Raw genomic sequence first — 20,365 nt, 5'->3', positions numbered from 1 at the left:
AACTATTAGGGACCAAAATGTATAGATAATTATTCTGAAACTCTTGTTAGCAATACAAATCTTAGACTGACCAAGCCATGCTGTCAGATTGTAACGCGGTCGCATGATAACCTAAATGCATTTGTGTCGATTGATCGTATCTTCAGCCTATAAACAAAATTTTTAATATTTTACTTTGCAATACCAATAAAAAATGTCATTGTGAATTTAAAGATCGACGAACAAGAGTTAAACTGTTCAGCTTTATGACTTTTAGTTGGTGTCGGTTTAAGTTAGGACTTATATATTTGTGATCCTTAAGTTTAGCTATACAGGAACACTCGACGAACAAGAGTTGAACTGTCCATCTTTGTGAATTATAGTTGCTGTCGGTTTAGGTTAGGACTTATATGTTTGTGATACTTGGGTTTAGCTGTACAGGAACTCTCGACGAACAAGAGTTGAATTGTTCATCTTGTGAATTATAGTTTGTGTCAGTTTAGGTTAGGACTTATATGTTTGTGATCCTTGGATTCAGCTGTACATGAACATTCGACGAACAAGAGTTGAACTGTTTACCTTTGTGAATTATAGTTGGTGTCAGTTTAGTATAGGAGTTATATGTTTGTGATCCTTGGGTTTAGCTGTACAGGAACACTCGACGAACAAGAATTGAACTTTTCATCTTTGTGAATTATAGTTGGTGTCAGTTTAGTATAGGACTTATATATTTGTGATCCTTTGGTTAAGCTGTCCGGGAACACTCGCCCACCTGTAAATGTACCTTCGATTCATCTGAATCATTAAATACAAATTTCCTGTTTTCAATAATATGTTTGGGAGAATATATCTATAATTGATTTGAAAACATGCATGTTTGAATATTTGCAATGAAATCTAAAGTTTAATATTCATGTACTGTACATATTATTTTGAGTTCATAAAGTGTCTGATCATAAACGCCCGTTAGTGTCGTTGAAAGTGTTTTTTGTAGATTCTGTATCATATGTGCAATACGGAGAGTTGGACAAAACATCGTACAGGTATATTATTAAATAACAGAATGGTGCACCTCAATAATTAATATCCAATAAATAACAGAAGACGAACATTTAAGAAGATTGATTTGTTTAGAAAACAGGATTGCAGTGATGCAACCCAAGGAAAAACACAAAGACTGAAAAACGTATCTCCACAAGGTGTCAAAAAGAGTAGATAACAAACGTTAACAATTACCCTCACAAATGAAAGAACAAATGAAAGAAACCACGTGTGCTATCATAACAATAAATCGATAAAAAATAACCTAGTCGTAAACTCATGTGCCACGAAATGAAATAATTTTCTAAATCTACTAGTTGGTCAATAATTATGCATTCATATCAGTAAATAACAACATGGCAGATATTACATAATTTTTGGTTGTTATAAAATGGATAGTTGTAACAACCTTGACTAACCAGGATGAAACTACTACTGTGGGTAACAACCTTGATTACCCAGGATGAAACTACTACTATGGGTGTTTAACCACCTTGACCACCCATTAATGCGCTGACATTACTATTAGGGGGTTATTTAACGAACATGGCTACCAATTAGGGTGACGACACTACTACTAGGGGATGTTAAGCGTCCTTGACTACCCATCAGGGCGATGACACTTCTACTAGGGGGTGTTTAACACCTTGACTAGGCTTTGAATCGTTATGCCATATGTACTTAGCCTCACCTAATAAATTAGACATTTTTGCAGATCAATTTTTAGTACAGAAGTGGAAATCATTTTCTTTTAGCAATAAATCATACATCAGTTTGTTTTATGATTTTATAGTTACGATGTCAGAGGCTTATAATTAATTGTTCCAATTATGTTTAAAGAATACGTATATGATATTATTATAAGTGTGGGCTAAAATAAACATAAACAATGGGGAAATTTAAGTTTAACTATTTGCACTACATCAAAGCGTACAGGAATAAACTGTCCAAATAGTTGTAGGATCTAAGAATGTGTCAGTTGTTTGCATTTAACCAAATACCTCTAGGTATGTGTCAATAGTATGTTTCTTTAGGGAGTCTTTTTACGTTTTACCAAATTCTTGTTTGGAAATCGTAATATTTTCTTCATTGATTGACAATATCAATTGCGCTTCAAATAGTTTTTGTTTTCAAGCTCTTTATTTTTTTCTTACTGAATTACAAAATATGAACATTGCTTAAAGGTATCGTCGATTTGTTGAAAAAAAAAAAATATCTCTCTTTTACTTGATTCTTTGTGATAAAACTTTCTGTTAAATTTCGCTTTTATGAGTAAACTACTTGTCTATCTTGTTCCCATTTATAATCAATAGAGAGTTACATAAAAACAATTTACGAATTAATCATTAAACATAGAATAAATTACATCAGTTTGGAAATAATTCAACTTTAAAGAATTTTCTTAACTTTTTGACTAAAAAAACTGAATATTAAATGATATTAAATTGCATTGATTAACCTTGTCAACTTTCAGACTTTTTATAAAAACTCTATCAGTACATTCTTTTGCATTATTTTTTTTTTTTTCTATTTTATTAGCTAGTCCATTAAATAGAAGAAACCAAACTTTTGATATAGGACATATTTATATAGTCACTTGAATCATGCGTGCCTCTATGGGGAAAAAGTTGTCGTGCAATGAACGTATTTGATATTTCCTGACGTCGAACAAGTTGTTTTGTTGTTACAGTTGTTTCTAGTACTAAGCGAATCAACAAAGGATCCTTCTAACCAGGCACACACACATGACGTCTGACCTAGTTGACGTGCTTGCGCCAATAATTGTGTCGATGTAATATTTGAACCACTCTGCCTGCACAGATTGACAGCCTTATCACAGGTGAAGTTTTCAGTGATGCTTCCAGAGAAATGTATGTTGATAAGTCTGCCTGAAAAACAGAAAACATAATGTTACAGTTAATGTATTTGTATATAGTAACCCCATGTTTCCGATTTTGCCGAACATTTAATGTTTTTGATATAACGTGTTTACAAATTTTGAATGAGTTCATTTATTATAGTCTCAATAAGTTTGTTAGAAATTGTTCTGGTTAACAAATTCTGTTTAAAATCAAACTGTTAACAAAATGATCGAATCGAATGAGAAGATTTAGGTTGCCACTTTTGTGTCTACCCTTGAATATTTAAAAAAACAGTATTATGAAACTATGAAATAACATCAGTTACATATTCATAAGAACTTAGTATTTTTTTAATTTTGATGGTATTAAGGCTTCAAACTTCATATATTTACTGCATAACAGCAACAACTGCCAAACAAAAGCCTCATTTTGAGATCTTATCATGAATATTTAGACAGCTCTACCAAAAAATATATTTTGTCACAAAATGTATGTTATAAAGATATCTATGTGTGTAAAGGTCGTAACATTTCCAAAATAAATTGCCTATAATTCTGTTATCATACATAAAATAATGAAATCCTTTTATATCTTTTAGGATCACATTCGGTTTTTAGTAGCGATCGTGTTTCTTAGTCTATGTTTTTATTTCTATGAAGTGTTTTTGACATCAACGGTTTGTATTTTTGTCCTTTTTGTTTTTTGTCATCGCTTTCTCAGTTTTGGACTCAAAGAGTTTTGAATGACCCTTTGGTATCCTTTACTGTTTTGTACTAGAGAAATGCTGCAGGAACTTGAACAATATATTATAGTTTCAAATAACAAAAGAAATTATACTCACCACAAAACAGGCCATTGTAGTAACTCTGGGACCCAACAGGACATGCTTCACATTGTTTTGTCATTTCTGAGTAATACTTAGATATAAGAAGATGTGGTATGAGTGCCAATGAGACAACTCTCCATCCAAGTCAAAATTTATAAAAGTAAACCATTATAGGTCACAGAACGGTCTTCAACACGGAGCCTTGGCTCACACCGAACAGTAAGCTATAAAGGGCCCCCAAAATTACTAGTGTAAAACCATTCAAACGGGAAAAACTGTTTGTTCTGAGGACAACATAAATCTCCATTTGATCTTTGTTTGCGTAAACTACAATTTATAAGCAATTGGTGGTTAATTAGTTATAGATGTAAGCAATTGATGAGTAATAAGTTATAGATATAAGCAATTGGTGAGTTATAAGTTATAGATATAAGTATTTAAATAATAATAAGTCATAGGTATAAATAATTAGTTATAGATGTAAGCAATTGGTGAGTAATTAGTTATAGATATAAGTATTTGATAAGTCATAGGTAAAAGCAATATGTTCCTGTCTGTAACACCCTTTTATCTGTCTTGTTTGTCGCATTCGTGTGCAATCTTCTTGATTCCCTCCTGCGTTTGGTTTTTTACACCTCCTTTTTATCACAATTGTGTCGGTATCCTGTGTTTGTGGTTCATCCCTACAATTAAAACCACATTCAATGTCCGTTTTTTGTTCTGTCAATGATTTATTTTATGAATTACTTTCATTTTGCATATACAATACCAATAATGAGGAAAGCCAACAAATGTCTAAATTGTAATTAAAAATCATCATTCTATCAGGACTTAATAGATTAATCAAAATATATAGTGTTTATGGTAAGTTTTATATCAGGTTAGTAGGTTAGAAATGCTGAACATGTAACGAAGTAAGTCGTCTGTTATTTTAGAGTAATTGTTAAAAGGGATTTCTATTATGCATGCATTTTACATCATCAGATATATTAACAATATATAATACATGGACGCTAATACTGTCTATTTTCATTAAATGGAATAATCACCAATACCCATATTTATTCGGAACACACCTTAAAGTGGTAATCATTTGACATGTTAATATGTTGTTACTTAAGACGTCAAACAATGTAGGGCCCATAATTTAGATCACCAGGTTTAGTTTTTGGTTTAATAAGTCTCCGAAACGTACATGCATGAACACAGACTCCCGTTCAATCAACAAGGTGTTTCAATCGGCATTGATGTTAACCTTTTTTACACAGAACGTGACACTGTTATTTGTTGACTGAACCTTGTAGTTGGGGATGCTGGGATAATCACGATAACATTTCAGTTAGACATCTCCCGTATCTTTTCTACAGCAATACCAGGATTATTAATACATTATAAACATAGTTCCTGTCAGCGTTACATTTCCACGGTAATGTGTGGCAAATGTTAGCTGTGCATTATATGTACCTTGATATTTCTCTTTTCTGCCGTTGCAAAGGTCGAGATGGATCAACAGAGCAGAACTTGATACCAACTTTTAGAGGAACATCTGTGACTGGTTCATCTAGATGAAGTTGTTCAAATCCCTCCACTCGTAAATTAAACTTTGAGTAAATGGACGGTAGCAGTATACTGTTGTCTTTTTCACCTGTAAAGCAAATATTTTTGTTAAAAGGTTGAGCTATAAGTAAATATACCAGTGTTCATTGTACATGCATAATGTGAGAACATGCAACTTTGCCGTAAAGCGTGCAATAAGTTAAATATGATATACTGGCATACATGTATAAAATAAAAAATGCATTAGAAAAAAAACTAGAAAGAGTTAACACAATGAAAGTGTCTGATGTTATTTGCATAGTGTTTACCGATGACGATGCGGTAATGCCATGACTCATAATGGTAATTACTTTCTGCATAGTATTTTCCGATGACGATGCGGTAATGTCATGATGAGAATAAGGTATGTTGATAATAGTTGCATTGTGTTTACGGATGACGATGCGGTAATGTTATGACTCATGATGATAATTGCGTTTTGCATTGTGTTCATCGATACTGATGTGGTAATGTCATGATGAGAATTGCCATTGGCATTGTGTTTACCGATGACGATGCGGTAATGTCATGATGAAAATTGATATTTGCATTGTGTTAATCAATGATGATGCGGTAATGTCATGATGAAAATTAGGTATGCTGATAATAGTTGCATTGCGGTAATGTCATGACTCATGATGATAATTGCTTTTTGCATTGTATTCATCGACGTCGATGTGGTAATATCATGATGAGAATAAGGTATGCTGATAATAGTTTCATTGTGTTTCCCGATGACGATGCGGTAATGTCATGATGAGAATAAGGTATGTTGATAATAGTTGCATTGTGTTTACCGATGACGATGCGGTAATGTCATGACTCATGATGATAATTGCGTTTTGCATTGTGTTCATCGATACTGATGTGGTAATGTCATGATGAGAATTGCCATTGGCATTGTGTTTACCGATGACGATGCGGTAATGTCATGATGAAAATTGATATTTGCATTGTGTTAATCAATGATGATGCGGTAATGTCATGATGAAAATTAGGTATGCTGATAATAGTTGCATTGCGGTAATGTCATGACTCATGATGATAATTGCTTTTTGCATTGTATTCATCGACGTCGATGTGGTAATATCATGATGAGAATAAGGTATGCTGATAATAGTTTCATTGTGTTTCCCGATGACGATGCGGTAATGTCATGACTCATAATGATAATTGCTTTTTGCATTGTGTTTATCGATGACGATGTGGTAATGTCATGACTCATGATGATAATTGCTTTTTGCATTGTGTTTATTGATGTTGATGTGGTAAAGTCATGATGAGAATGAGGTATGATGATAACACTTTTAACAAGATACAAAAATATCTAATTTCAAGATACAAAAAGGATTTTAAAAAAGTAACAATCTAAGTATTTAATTTCTTGCATTTAATAAAGACAGATAGATTAATGTTTTTTAATAATGTCCAAAATTGTCTAAAACTAAGGTTGCTGTCTGATTTGCGTGTATCCTATATCTCGGTTTAGTCATTGTAAATCGCAAATGAAACTGCAAATAAAAATTAGTATTACTTATTGAATTAGGGCATATCTTATGAAAATATAATCGTTCGTTCCTGCAACATACCCGGTATGGATTGGGTAGTCTTTGCTGAAGGCAACTGGAACCGTGACCTACTGTGTATGATATCTATAGGCGGTAAGTCATTTCTTTAAGCGGTGATCTGATGTAATTTGTCTTAGCATCTTGAAACAATTTGGTGTCGAAGTTCGTTGGGGTGACTTACACAAGTACCTAATAAAGAAAATAATTTAGTAAAGTTGTAGAACATAGTCAAAACAAACCATGACAATCATTCCTTTCTAAATATTTTAGAATGTTACTCAGACACTATTTTCAAATAATGCTGGAAATTTGGATTGATCTTGAATACAATATCCAGTAAAAATGTAAACCAAGAAGTAGAACATACTTAATAAGTTTTACATGTTTTACCACGAATTGATTAACCGATACGATGTGATTGTATAAAAGGTCAATTAAGACATGATTACACGGATTGAATAGTGGTTGTTGGCTGATATGCAAATTGACCGTGTGTGTCCTAATCACGATTGTGATACTTCGACAGGTGATGCAAACATAGAAGGTAAACGGTCATACAGTTGACGCACCCATGAATTGTCTAGTCGTTAATGAATTTATTGTATGTAACAAATGCGGATGCGATAGATGACCCATTTTTAAGTTGTATATCATCGTGTAATAACGATTCCTATTTGAAAGTCTTGTTTTAAAAGACAAATGAGAATATTAACTAAATCATGTAAATCATGTAAACTGAAAATGAAATCAAACAGGTTAAAAAGTAGATGATTGTTTTTTTTTTTTATTTTGCAGATAGATTGACGATTTACGAAATGTTGGTGCAATAATATATATAACACATAGTAAAAAAAAATAATGTTATTAATAAATTAGTTTGGTAAGTTTTGTAAATTCAAACACTGTTAATCGTTATTTGCTAATTGTTGAGTAATATACAAAAATGTGAAATTGTTTATTGGGATTTCAGAAAATACTGCATAAAAACAATGTTTTCAGCATTTAAAATGCAACTTTGTTTCGGAACTTATCCGATTGCAATTTCACAGTGATGAAACAAAGCAAACATTATTGGATTTACTAAAAGTAGTTAAAATATTTACCAGACGAGCGTCATCGCTAACAATCAGCATATATATTTCAAACCCAGCCAGATAAAAGCTATGACCTCTTTGTGATGGTAAATGTTTAGCATACTGCATCCACCAGTTCGTTTCTAGTACTAAGAATAGAACAGTTTTAGCACGGAATAACATAAAAAGGTCTAACCAAGAATTGTCGATAGTTTTTTTCGTCCTTTTTATTGACACTGTTATACATTTCAATTCAGCATGACATTTACTGTCTCTGAATGCTAATAACTTGTCGATTTCTGTAGCCAATCCGTTACATAACTTTGGCTTTCGTCCCTGCTTATATTCTAAAATGTTACACAGCATTTGAACATTAGTTGTTCGTAAAATATTGTACGACATCGATGGAACTGTCAATAAGGTTTTAATAGTGTCAACGGATAAACCACTTGAATGTTGAGCCTTTGGACCTTCTCCCAGAATTTTAGAGCTTTGTATCTGGGTGAGGCTTCACATTAAATTTGCCATTGTTTCCATAAGGTCGTATACTTCTTCTTGTGTTGCTACCAATTGTTGGGCCGTTATTTTAGCTTCATGACATCTGCCAGTTGCACCTTTAATTTCTCTTATTGCATTCGCAGCTATACTACTTGTGGAAGCAATGCCATCGCATATTTCGTCAATAAATAGTGCCCAATACGAACTTAGTTTGGCTAGATCATCTTTTGTAACTTGGGGGGAATAAGAAGTATAGTCTCTCAAAAATTTAGACTGCATAGTTTCATACCCATTTTCACTATCTTGCCAACATTCTTTGCGATTTCAGTGCTGTAATCCACAAGCTTATGAAAATTAACTGCACTCCCAATGGCATGAGTTAAACGTCTTCCGCTATTTCTGTCGCAAACTCAAACATATCGTCGGAATTCTCACTATCAGTCAGCCATTTAAATGTATATGGAGCCATTGCCATTCGCAATGCCATCTTTAATACGGCTTGAAGTAAATCTTCCAAAGCACTACCAATGTACATAACTAGTAACTTTCTTAGTTGTACCTTGAGTTCATCTACATATTTGACAAATCTTTTTTGATAGTCTGCAATTCTACATTTCAGATAGCCAACGTCCGCATCTAGATTAGCTTTTTGGTACGAGGCTACTTTCTTGAAGTATGTTCCAAGTTGTTGAAATCGGTGTTGTACATCATTTTTGATACCAATAGCAGCAACTTGTAGACTGACTACATTCTTCTCTGCTAGATCTTGTATTTGAATTACTTTTAAGCTTTTTATATAATCCCGAATGTCAATATCTGAAACCAAAAACTTGCGAGGTAAAACATTAGCGTTACCTGTCCCAAAGGTTTGAAGGTACAAGGGGAGCTCGTTAAATACCTTAGCGCATGCGCAAATCGACCATTTGAATGATGGGTATGGTGTATTGTAATCACATGGTGAATACTGACTTTAAGGAAGTATCTTTAATAGTTTGAAAGCTAGCGATCAATTTGGAAAAAAATCACATATGAGATATATTACACTTCTAACTGGATAAAACGCTTTTAAGACACTACCCTATTGAGTTCCATTTTAAAATTAACGTGACAAATGTATACCACCAATTTAAAAATAAAACATGTTTCTTGAACGTGCCTTAGAAATGTAAACAATGGAAAAAAATGAAATGTGAATCTTGACGATTTTGGGTTACTGACATTTTCATTTTTTGATCAACATAATTTCTGAATAATCTGTATTTGCTATATCTTTGTATTTAACGTGTAACCATGAACATATCTTTTCATGTCATGTTTTTGTTCACGTTGTTCAAGTCTATACAAGATAAGTGGCTTATCACGAGAAATTGTGTATGCACACATAAGGATGGCGGACGATGTTCTACAATAATGAATTTGACATCATTACATAATCATTATCATGTGACATTATTATTTGTAAACAAACAATCCCGTGTCGAAATTTTCCATACCATTCCATTTTGCAAAAAGTACTGGAAATCCAGCGTCTTCCATAGGGCTAGAGAATAAACACAATTATCTGTAATTCCAGGCTCTTGTGCACATTGAATGCTCCCATGTAAGGAGTATTACATGTATGTACATTGTATTTAACACTCAGAAACATGTCCATTCCCCCATAATAGTTCATATGTCAAGACGTCAATGAACACCAACTTATCCTTTTTATAATCGCACAAACGTTCAAAATGAAGCCAACACGTCCCCTTTTATGTATGCTTATTCGTGTTAACCGTTATTAGCAATTTATAAAATAATCACGTGTGGTTTAAAAATAATTCCAATCGATATTGGTTTTTACCTTAGTTCAGCTTTGGCCACTTTGTTGCAGCAAGACAAAACAAAATGGGAAAGGTTTCCTTACCTACAATTGCAGCTTTCTGTATTAATGTGTAATGCTGACTGCCAAAAAATAAGTCCATATATTAATAAAAAGGGGGAATTTTGGTTTACAAATCAATTCTTTGTTTGTTTAATGATTGATCCTTATAATTATGTGCAGTTTCATTTAAGGCCAATAAAAAATAGGTGTGTTCCTGTTGCATGCTCCCAAAAAATTAATTTGGAAGATCAGCCGCTAATTTCACAAAAAATCTTAAGAGAAAATATACTTGTTAGGCATGACCATTTCAGTATAACTTACGATCATTTTCTGTCGTAAGATTTTTGTGAAAAGACCCCCTAGATTTTATTTCCATCAACCTTTGGTCTTATTACGAAGTTCGGCAAATATTACTAACTGCGAGGTTGTGTAAAAATTTATTAAAATGGATATGCTGACTGAAGGATTCTTTTCAATAAACCACCTATGGCTGTCAGATCAGCAGATTACCTGTAACAAAAATAATGACACAAATTGGGGCCATTGATTTCTCATATATTCAACACTTTCAAACATGTTCATTCGGCCTAAAGGTGTTCTTCAAATTACAAATCGCCCAAACATGTCCAATTTTACATTTCTAAAATGGTCCAATTATTTACTTCGCCAAAATGTGTTAGAATTTTACTCTCAAAATTTTACATGTCCTATAATTGTTCTTCACCAAAACTTGTCCACTTTATAAAAACTTTTAGCTCAAATATGTCCGCAGTATTAACGCTATAACATTTACCACATTCAATGATGGGGGAGGGAGGGCGGGACACGACTGAAGAAAGACGTCAGGTTTCGGTCATATATAAATAAAAATTAAAGCTGCTATTCAAGGACATCTGGAGGAAAGGTGCAGTTATTCGTTTAGTCCAAAAGTTGATACACTATGCACAGTGAAAAAAAGAAACCACTGACTTGATTCTGGTCTCAAATATATCTCAATAAAAAAATCATCTTCAATTGGGAGCTTTTATTAATTCTTCACCACTATGGTTATTATTGTTATAATTTAGATATTTCACACTTAAACAGATGTCTACATTTTATTTTGCAAGTTTTCACTAGACAAGTTTAAGTTTTCTCAGTGCTTCAACTATTGATTAAGTGGTCATTTATTAGCATTAGTTAGTTGAAAGTTGGCTGTTTATATTTACCATAATTGAAAATTTAATTTGCAACACATCCATTAACTCTTGACTGTTGATTGCTTAATGTCCATAAAAAATATGTTCTGCATATGTGGAGCAAACATAAAATTGCAATTAGTTTTGTACAGATAAATGCATTGTACTATTATACTGCAGTGATGCCTAATATATGTGATATATTAATAATGTTTCAGGGTATTGCATAAACGGCTGCCTGCAAGAGTAGTGTTTGGGCTTTTAAAGAAAAACTGTTCCATTTTTACAACAAAACAAAAGAAAGGTTCCTACAATAATATCGATTGGATTTATTCTTTAACCACACGTGATTATTTTACAAATCGCTATTTTATAACGGTGGACACGAATAGGCATTCATAAAAGGGGATGTGTTGGCTTCATTTGGCACGTTTGTGCGATTATAAAAAAAGACAAGTTGGTGTTCATTGACGTCTTGACATATGGACTAGTCTGGGGGATGGACATGTGTCTGAGTGTTACATACAATGTACATACATGTAATACCCCTTACTTGGGAGCACTCAATGTGCACTTTAAACATACATGTAGTTTATACATAATTATTAATATGAAGAGAAAAAAAGCAGTACGAAAATGCTATATATATGTATTTTAACAATAATATCTTCACTTCATAGTTTTTTAACAGGTTTGTTAAGATGATATATTCGAAGTGTTGCTTCATGCGGACTTATAGCTATATATGGATGAAAATGTTGTATTGGCAAAGTTGCATGGACGTATTAGGGTGCAATGGGCTATTCCAGAAATAGTTCACCCTCATCTTTTTTTAAGGAAAAGCCTGGAATTACAGATAATTGTGTTTATTCTCTAGCCCTATGGAAGACGCTGGATTTCCAGTCCTTTTTGCTAAATGGAATGGTATGGAAAATTCCGACACGGGATTGTTTGTTTACAAATAATAATGTCACATGATAATGATTATGTAATGATGTCAAATTCATTATTGTAGAACATCGTCCGCCATCCTTATGTGAGCATACAAAATTTTTGATTATAAGCCACTTATCTTGTATAGACTTGAACAATGTGAACAAAAACATGACATGAAAAGATATGTTCATAGTTACACGTTAAATACAAAGATATAGCAAATACAGATTATTCAGAAATCATGTTGATCAAAGAAAGAAAATGTCAGTGACCCAAAAAACGTCAAGATTCACATTTCATTTTTGTCCATTGTTTACATTTCTAAGAAATGGGATTGTTACTTAAGCAGTCGAAGGTCGACAGAACCCAAATCTGATACAAATCAATTCAAAATAATCCTCACCGAAATGACTGACAATAGAAAGATTCTGTCGTAGAAGATCATTGACATGCCTAATTCATTGATTTATGGATTTATGGCGCGATAGATTCTTACTCACTTTTGATTTTTATAACAAAATTGTAGAGAATGTCATTTAACAATAAGTCAGTGTTAAAATGTGAACATACATAAGCATAGCATACGTATTATAAATATATCTTTGTCAAGGTTAATATTTTACCTTAACAAAGTAATTCACTTAAGAATTATATTTGAGCGGAGTAAATTTATTAATAGTATTCTAATTTGTGAATCTTTTGAACCAATCAGCGGAATTTATATTTTTTGGAATTTTTATTTTTAATGCAGTTTTTTGCACACTTAAGTAAGAAATTTAAAAAATGGAATGTTGTTACATGTAGTATATATAACAGCGAAAAATAAATTATTTTAGCAAAAGATGGATTGGATCGAGGTTTTGTGTATTCAAATTATGTGTGCAACTCTCCTTACTCTTTGGATTTCTGTATGGATTTTGCGACTTACATCGTTCACCAAGATTAATATTTTATTATAAAGTATAGTAATTATTCATATCTTATAAACTAGAGGCTCTAAAGAGCTTGTGTCGCTCACCTTGGTCTATGTGCATATATATCAAACAAAGGACACTCTCCAACATTGTAGACGAGAATAGACTTCATGACGAAAATCTCTATTTTGTTGATCTTGTATTACTCATCTTTCAGTCTGTTTAATTTCTCTCTATCTTCTTGAGTTTTTGCTCAAAACACAAAAGAGACTAAAAAAGATCCTCATTTAAGGGCAAACACTTCTATGAATAGTGACAGTCTACTAACTATATCGGCAAAATTTGACATTTTAATAGATCTTGACTTGTTGATCATTTTTGTGATTTAAAGAGTTTATTAATATATTATAACTTAAATCATATAAGGCATAACGGAAAAAAAACATGTTTCTCTCTAAATATCATAGCTAACATGATAATAGGCAAAAATGAAAAAAATGGTGAAATTTGTTCTTTATGGGCAATAACTCCTATAAGAATTTGTCTAATAGTTTTGACGTATATGGACTATTGGTAGAGCTCATAATTCTGAACATTTTTGCCCCTTTCAGGTTTTCTCTATTTACAATGGTTCAAAAAATAATAAACAAAACTTGCATATTACCCCTATGTCTTATTTTCAACTATGCCTGCCATCTTGGTGGGCAGGCGAGGTCATCGGACACATTTTTTTAACTACATACCATAATGATGATTGTGGCCAAGTTTGGGTAAATTTGTCTCAGTAGTTTCAGAGGAGAAGATTTTTGTAAAAGATTACAAAAATTTACAAAAAATTGATAAAAATTGACTATAAAGGGCAATAACTCCTTAAGAGGTCAATTGACCATTTTGGTCATTTCACTTTGCTGAACATTATTGCTGTTTACAGTTTATCTCTATCTATAATAATATTCAAGCTAATAACCAAAAACTCCAAAATTTCCTTTAATTACCAATTCAGGGGCAGCAACCCAACTACAGGTTGTCTGATTTGTCTAAAAATTGCAGGGCAGATATATCTTAACCTGATGAACATTTTTACCTCATGTCAGATTTGCTCTAATTGCTTTGGTTTCAGAGATATCAGCCAAAATCTGCATTTAATCCCTATGTTCTATTTTTAGTCATGTCGGCCATCTTGTTTTGCGGTCCGGGTCATCGGACACATTTTTAAGACTAGATACCCTAATGATAATTGTGCAAAAGTGTGGTTAAATTTGTCTCAGTAGTTTCAGAGAAGAACATTTTTGTAAAAGATTACAAAAAATTACAAAAAATCGTTAAAAATTGAATATAAAGGGCAATAACTCCTTCAGGGATCAATTGATCATTTTAGTCATGTTAACTTATTTGTAGATCTTACTTTGCTGAACATTATTGCTGTTTACAGTTTATCTCTATCTATAATAATATTCAAGCTAATAACTACAAACTGCAAAATTTCCTTAAATTACCAATTCAGGAGCAGCAACCCAACTACAGGTTGTCCGATTTGTCTGAAAATATCATGGCAGATAGATCTTGACCTGATGAACATTTTTACTCCATTTAGATTTACTTTAAATGCTTTGGTTTTAGAGATATAAGCCAAAATCTACATTTAACCCCTATGTTCTTTTTTTAGCCATGGCGGCCATCTTGGTTGGCTGGTCGGGTCATCGGACACATTTTTTAAACTAAATACCCCAATAATGATTGTGGCCAAGTTTGGTTAAATTTGGCCTATTAGTTTGAAAGGAGAAGATTTTTGTAAAAGTTAACGGACGACGACGACGACGGACGACGACGTCGACGACGGACGACGACGACGACGACGACGACGGACGACGGACGACGACGGACGACGGACGCCAAAGGATAAGAAAAGCTTACTTGGCCTTTCGGCCAGGTGAGCTAAAACGTAATTATCTAAACGCATTCATAATGACTGATTGCAAATGAAGTTGCATTATTTCTGATATAAAAGAAGAAATATTGGCATTTTAATCAATGCAAACAAAATTGTAGTGTCTTTCCCCTGACAATCAGCATATTTTATGAAAAAAAGCCAATCCTGATGAACATGAAGTACTAAAATCAAATGGCGGTTCATGATTTTTATTACAATAAAGACATTTTTGCTTTCTTATTCAACAAAAACAAGTTTAAGTATTTTCATCCTTAATTTATTAAATTATATGAAAAAAAAATTATCTTGAGGCCTTTGAGATAACCAGATACAAATAACAGTGCATTTTTGTCATAAAGAAAAAACATTCTTGTTAATTTTAAAATACATTTGTATGCCAACAACGTTTTAGTATCTTTTCTCTGATATTCATTTAATTTTGTGAAAAACAACCTTTACTGATGTACAAAAAGTACAAAACAACAATGACTATTAATAATATCTATTCAAATAAAGAAGGATTGCATTCTTATTCAACAAAAACAAACTTTTTTGCATATTTATCCTTATATTATTCACATTTTATAAAAAAAAAAAAAAAATACTCACAGGCATTTAAATGACTTATTGCAATTAATATTGCATTAGTTTGAATAAAAAGAAGAAATATTTGCATATTTAAATAATGCGTAAAACATTTTATTATCTTTTCTCTGATATATATCATCATTTAAAAAAAAAAACACAACCCATCCTGATGTACAAAGAGTACTTAATTCTGCACTGAGGCCTTTGATTAAACTAGTTACAAATAACATTGCAATTTTTTGATAAAATAAAAAAAATATTGGTAATTGTAAACAATGCAATGCTAACAACATGTTAGTTTCTTTTCTCTGATATTCATTAAATTTTGTGAAAAACAACCTTTCCTGATGTACAAAAAGGACAAAAAAATATTGGCTTTTTTAATCAATGCAAACAAAGTTTAAGTATCTTTTCCCCAAAATTTAGCATATTCTATGAAAAACAATCCAGCCTGATGAACAAAAAAAAACAAAAATCCAATGGCGGTCAATGATTTCCATTAAAATAAAGAAATGGTTGCATTCTTATTTAACAAAAACAAAAGTTTATTTATACTTAAATTCTTCACATTTTATAAAAAAAAAATTATTCAGAGGCACTTAGAAAATGAAGAAATGTCAGCATATTTAAACAATAGGAACACAATTTAAGTATCTTTTCTCTAATATATATCATTATTTGTAAAAAACAAACAACACATCCTGATGTACAAAAAGTAATAAATTTCAATGGCGGTTCATGATTTCCATTTAAATAAAGAAATGAATGCACTCGTAATTTATCCAAACTTGGCTTTAAGTATCTTTACTGTTATATTATTTTCATTTTCATCATCTAGTGACATTCAAATGCATAATTGCTACATACATGATAACATGTTATCTCTTTTTAGTGATACAGAAACATTCTGAGCATGACATTAAAATGCACTTATGTAATTTATTTGGCAGCAAAAAAAGAGAACCAATAAAGAAAAAAAAAATACACATAATGCGTGAAAAGTAATTTACATACTTTTTTATGTGTTATTGCGAGTAAAGGTGTCTTCGAAGAGGTCCGCGTTTATCGCATGTAATTACTATGGAGTCCGTTTTACATAAGTATTTGAATTATATACGTATTCGTCCGATCCGTGAATATAATTAATATACTGATCGATCGCTGACCGTTGTCACGGTTACTCTCACATAGCTTATTTGACGTATCTGACGGATTATATGGATCATCGATCAACGATTATTAATCGACCAGTCAAACATCCGTCACCGATCATTCACCGATCAGTCAAGTTCCCGTCAAATAGTAATGCATAAGATTGCAAGTAATGTAGCACATGTAATTCAACTGATGTAAGTTATTTATGCTCTCTCTCTCTTTTAATTATGATATAGTGTTTTTTATATTATGATTACGTTATTTATTTGATTTTATTACTTTCATTATTATTACTATACTGTATCATTATTATAAGTAGACGTTGTAGGAGTAGAACTGTTATATATTTTAATTTTTATTAAACTCTCAAAGTTGAAGTGTGGTGAACAATAGGGATATACCGAAATAACCTTTCGATAAACAATTTCGATAAAATATTTTCAAATGTCTTTTGGTTCTTTAAAACGTTTTTTTTTTTAAGAAATGCAAATTGACAGTTTAACTTAATCAACAAAATTAATTGTTTTAAACAAATTATTGACTTTGTTAATGCAAATTGTCATTAGTTTCATTAGATATTCGCATGTTCAATTATACAAAACCTGTACCGAGACAGTATGTTATCGTCCTAATTGGAAGTAAGTGCGTTTGTCTTTGTCACTTTAGTGATCTTAAAAGGAAGAATAAGAGCGAACTGTTTACTTCAATAAATATATAAAATCCTAATTCGAAGTCAATATGTCAGGCTCTTAGTCACAGCGTGTACAAAATTTTGTTGTTAGAATATAACTTTTGAGTAGATTTGTGAGAAAATGAGACAGCAAATCAAAAATAAAATTAACCATTAAACCTCTTTGGTCTTTTGTGCCAGTCACCAGTAGGTTTCATCAACATAAAGTTTCAAGTTTGGTGACAGTCCCCACCTGTTGTATCATACGTTGGCTTGTACATTTTGTTGTACACATATTTTTTACGACTTTCCCAGGTAAAAACAGACTTGCATTGACAATCATTTCAAGCTGACTAATTAAACGCAGTCATAATATGGAAGTTCGAATTAATAACCAAGATGGCAATGTTACAATTCACGTTATTGTTGGCAATCGATCTACCATATAACTGGACACAATATCAGAAAGGAAGTAACACAGATAAGTTTTCTTTTGAAAGAGATGCGAAAGAAACCAAAAGGATATTCAAACTAATAAGTCGGAGAAAACCTGAAAACGCCATGGCAAAAAAAAAAAAAAAAAATGAAAACAAACTACTAAAATACAAACAACACAAAATAGAAAACCAAAGACCGAGTAACCGGGACCCAACTTAAAATTTGGGGTATTATCTAGTGCTGTGAAAGGGTAAAATGATATTGGTCAACATTTCGTACCTAGTTTGAAACACACATATGTTGATTAGTTGAATTCGACAATGTCCTATTTGAGACAATGAGTAAGCGATAGTGGTGACAACCATTGGAAGATAACTATCGTTATCTGTGAAACAAAAATTATATAATGGTTAGCTAGTAGTTTTCCCAATTTTCTTAACGTTCTGAGATGCATCGATTAAAGGTCTGACACGTTTGAGTTAATGTATTTATAATTTATAAATGTGAAATTATTTCATGGCTCTGACTTTTGTTATCATATAGGGACCATCGTGTTGTTCTAAATACAGTATCACGCTAGATACCTGTACTTTTTTCCACAAACAAAAGAAAAACAGTAAAATCACAAATACTGAACTTCGAGGAAAATTCAAATAGGTAAGTCCCTAATCAAATGGCAAAATCAAAAGACTAAACACATCAAACGAATGGGTAACAACTGTCATATTCCTGACTTGGTACAGGTACAGCTAGCTAAACCTCTCACTTGTATAGTGTCGCATCAAATTCCATTATATTGACAACAATGCGTGAACAAAACAAACAGACACAAGAGGTAAAAATGTCAAAAATAGGGGCACAGCTGCCAACATTGTGTTATCATCTTAATCACTATAAAAACAAACACATGTAACAAAGAAGCACAAAAAGGCATACATCAAATTTAACATCCTCATTTTGCTTTTTTATGATAAGATTTTATTTATCTATGTAAAATCAACCAATAAAGGATAGAAGGTTTTAAGTACTGGCGAAGAATTGCGCGTTTGACGTCACACAGATAGATATAAAATACTTTTGTCGTTCAAAGTATGACGATATATCTAAGTACAGAGTCACGTCAAATGGATATCACAAAAAAACAGACTTAACAGTAAAAGTAATATTAATAAAATAAAAAAAAAAAAAAAATTTGTCGTTCAAAGTATGACAGGATACATAAGTACAGAGTCACGTCAAATGGATATCACAAAAAAAGACTTAACAGTTAAAGTAATATTAATAAAGACAAATAAAAGAATATTCTAACAGCTCTTTAAATGTCTTACCTGTAAGATCAGCTGTTATACCTGTATATAATATATATTATATAGACAAATTTCTGAAAGATTTTGTAATACTGTGTACTTATATGAGCATTACAAATTGTATGTTGATAATTTAGATAAATGTATATTCTTTTGACAAAATATATAAGAAATGTACGTGTTTCATTCTGTATAACATGTGTCTTTCTATGTTGTTATGTTACACTAGTGTTACAGATAAGGGTGATGGTTTGGTACCATTAAAACGTTTAAACCCGCTGCAATTGTTTGCACCTGTCCTAAGTCAGGAATCCGATGTTCAGTAGTTGTCATTTGTTGTTGTGGTTCATAAGTGTTTCTCGTTTCTCGTTTTTTACATAGGTTAGACCGTAGGTTTTCCCGTTTGAATTGTTTTACACTAGTAATTTTCTAGGGCACTTTATAGCTTGCTGTGTGGTGTGAACCAAGGCTCTGTGTTGAAGGCCGTACTTTGACCTATAATGGTTTAATTTTATAAATTGTGACTTGGATGGAGAGTTGTCTCATTGGCACTCATACCTCATCTTCTTATATCTATATAGTCCCTGTTTATTATTTTGAATACTTCAAGGTTAGACACATACGGATAAAAACATAAAAAACATAAATTTTAGTTATAAATCATAACTACTGTTGGTAAGACATATTTGTTAAAGGGCCGTATTTGTTATAATGACACTTACCCATGCATTAATTTTAATCGTTATATATATGTAATAAACCTATGATAAGTTGTATGTTTTTATTTTTGCATATTTCCATTTCTTATGTGAAATCCCCATGGCTTTTGCTGTAGTAAGGGTTTCATTGTTTCTCACTTATTATTGCTCATTTAATTTAGACAGCTTGTTCTTTGCTTTTATTATTATACGGAGATTCTTTTCAACCTGAATTTATTTAACG

At 32.0% G+C, this 20,365-nt stretch overlaps 1 protein-coding gene and 1 long non-coding RNA gene across 4 annotated transcripts in view; one reads left to right on the top strand and one right to left on the bottom strand.

The window, feature by feature from the left end:
- LOC127731616 (uncharacterized) overlaps nucleotides 1-20,365 on the bottom strand; it is a 154,469-nt gene that overhangs the window by 108,135 nt on the left and 25,969 nt on the right. The window lies entirely within an intron of this gene.
- The window catches only part of LOC127731602 (E3 ubiquitin-protein ligase TRIM71-like), a 402,197-nt gene that overhangs the window by 376,662 nt on the left and 5,170 nt on the right, over nucleotides 1-20,365 (top strand). The window lies entirely within an intron of this gene.

Source organism: Mytilus californianus, unplaced genomic scaffold, assembly GCF_021869535.1.
Source record: "Mytilus californianus isolate M0D057914Y unplaced genomic scaffold, xbMytCali1.0.p SCAF_20, whole genome shotgun sequence".
Classification (NCBI taxonomy): Eukaryota; Metazoa; Mollusca; class Bivalvia; order Mytilida; family Mytilidae; genus Mytilus; species Mytilus californianus.
Note: the sequence above shows the minus strand (reverse complement) of the source record. Positions and strands in the feature narration are given on the sequence as shown.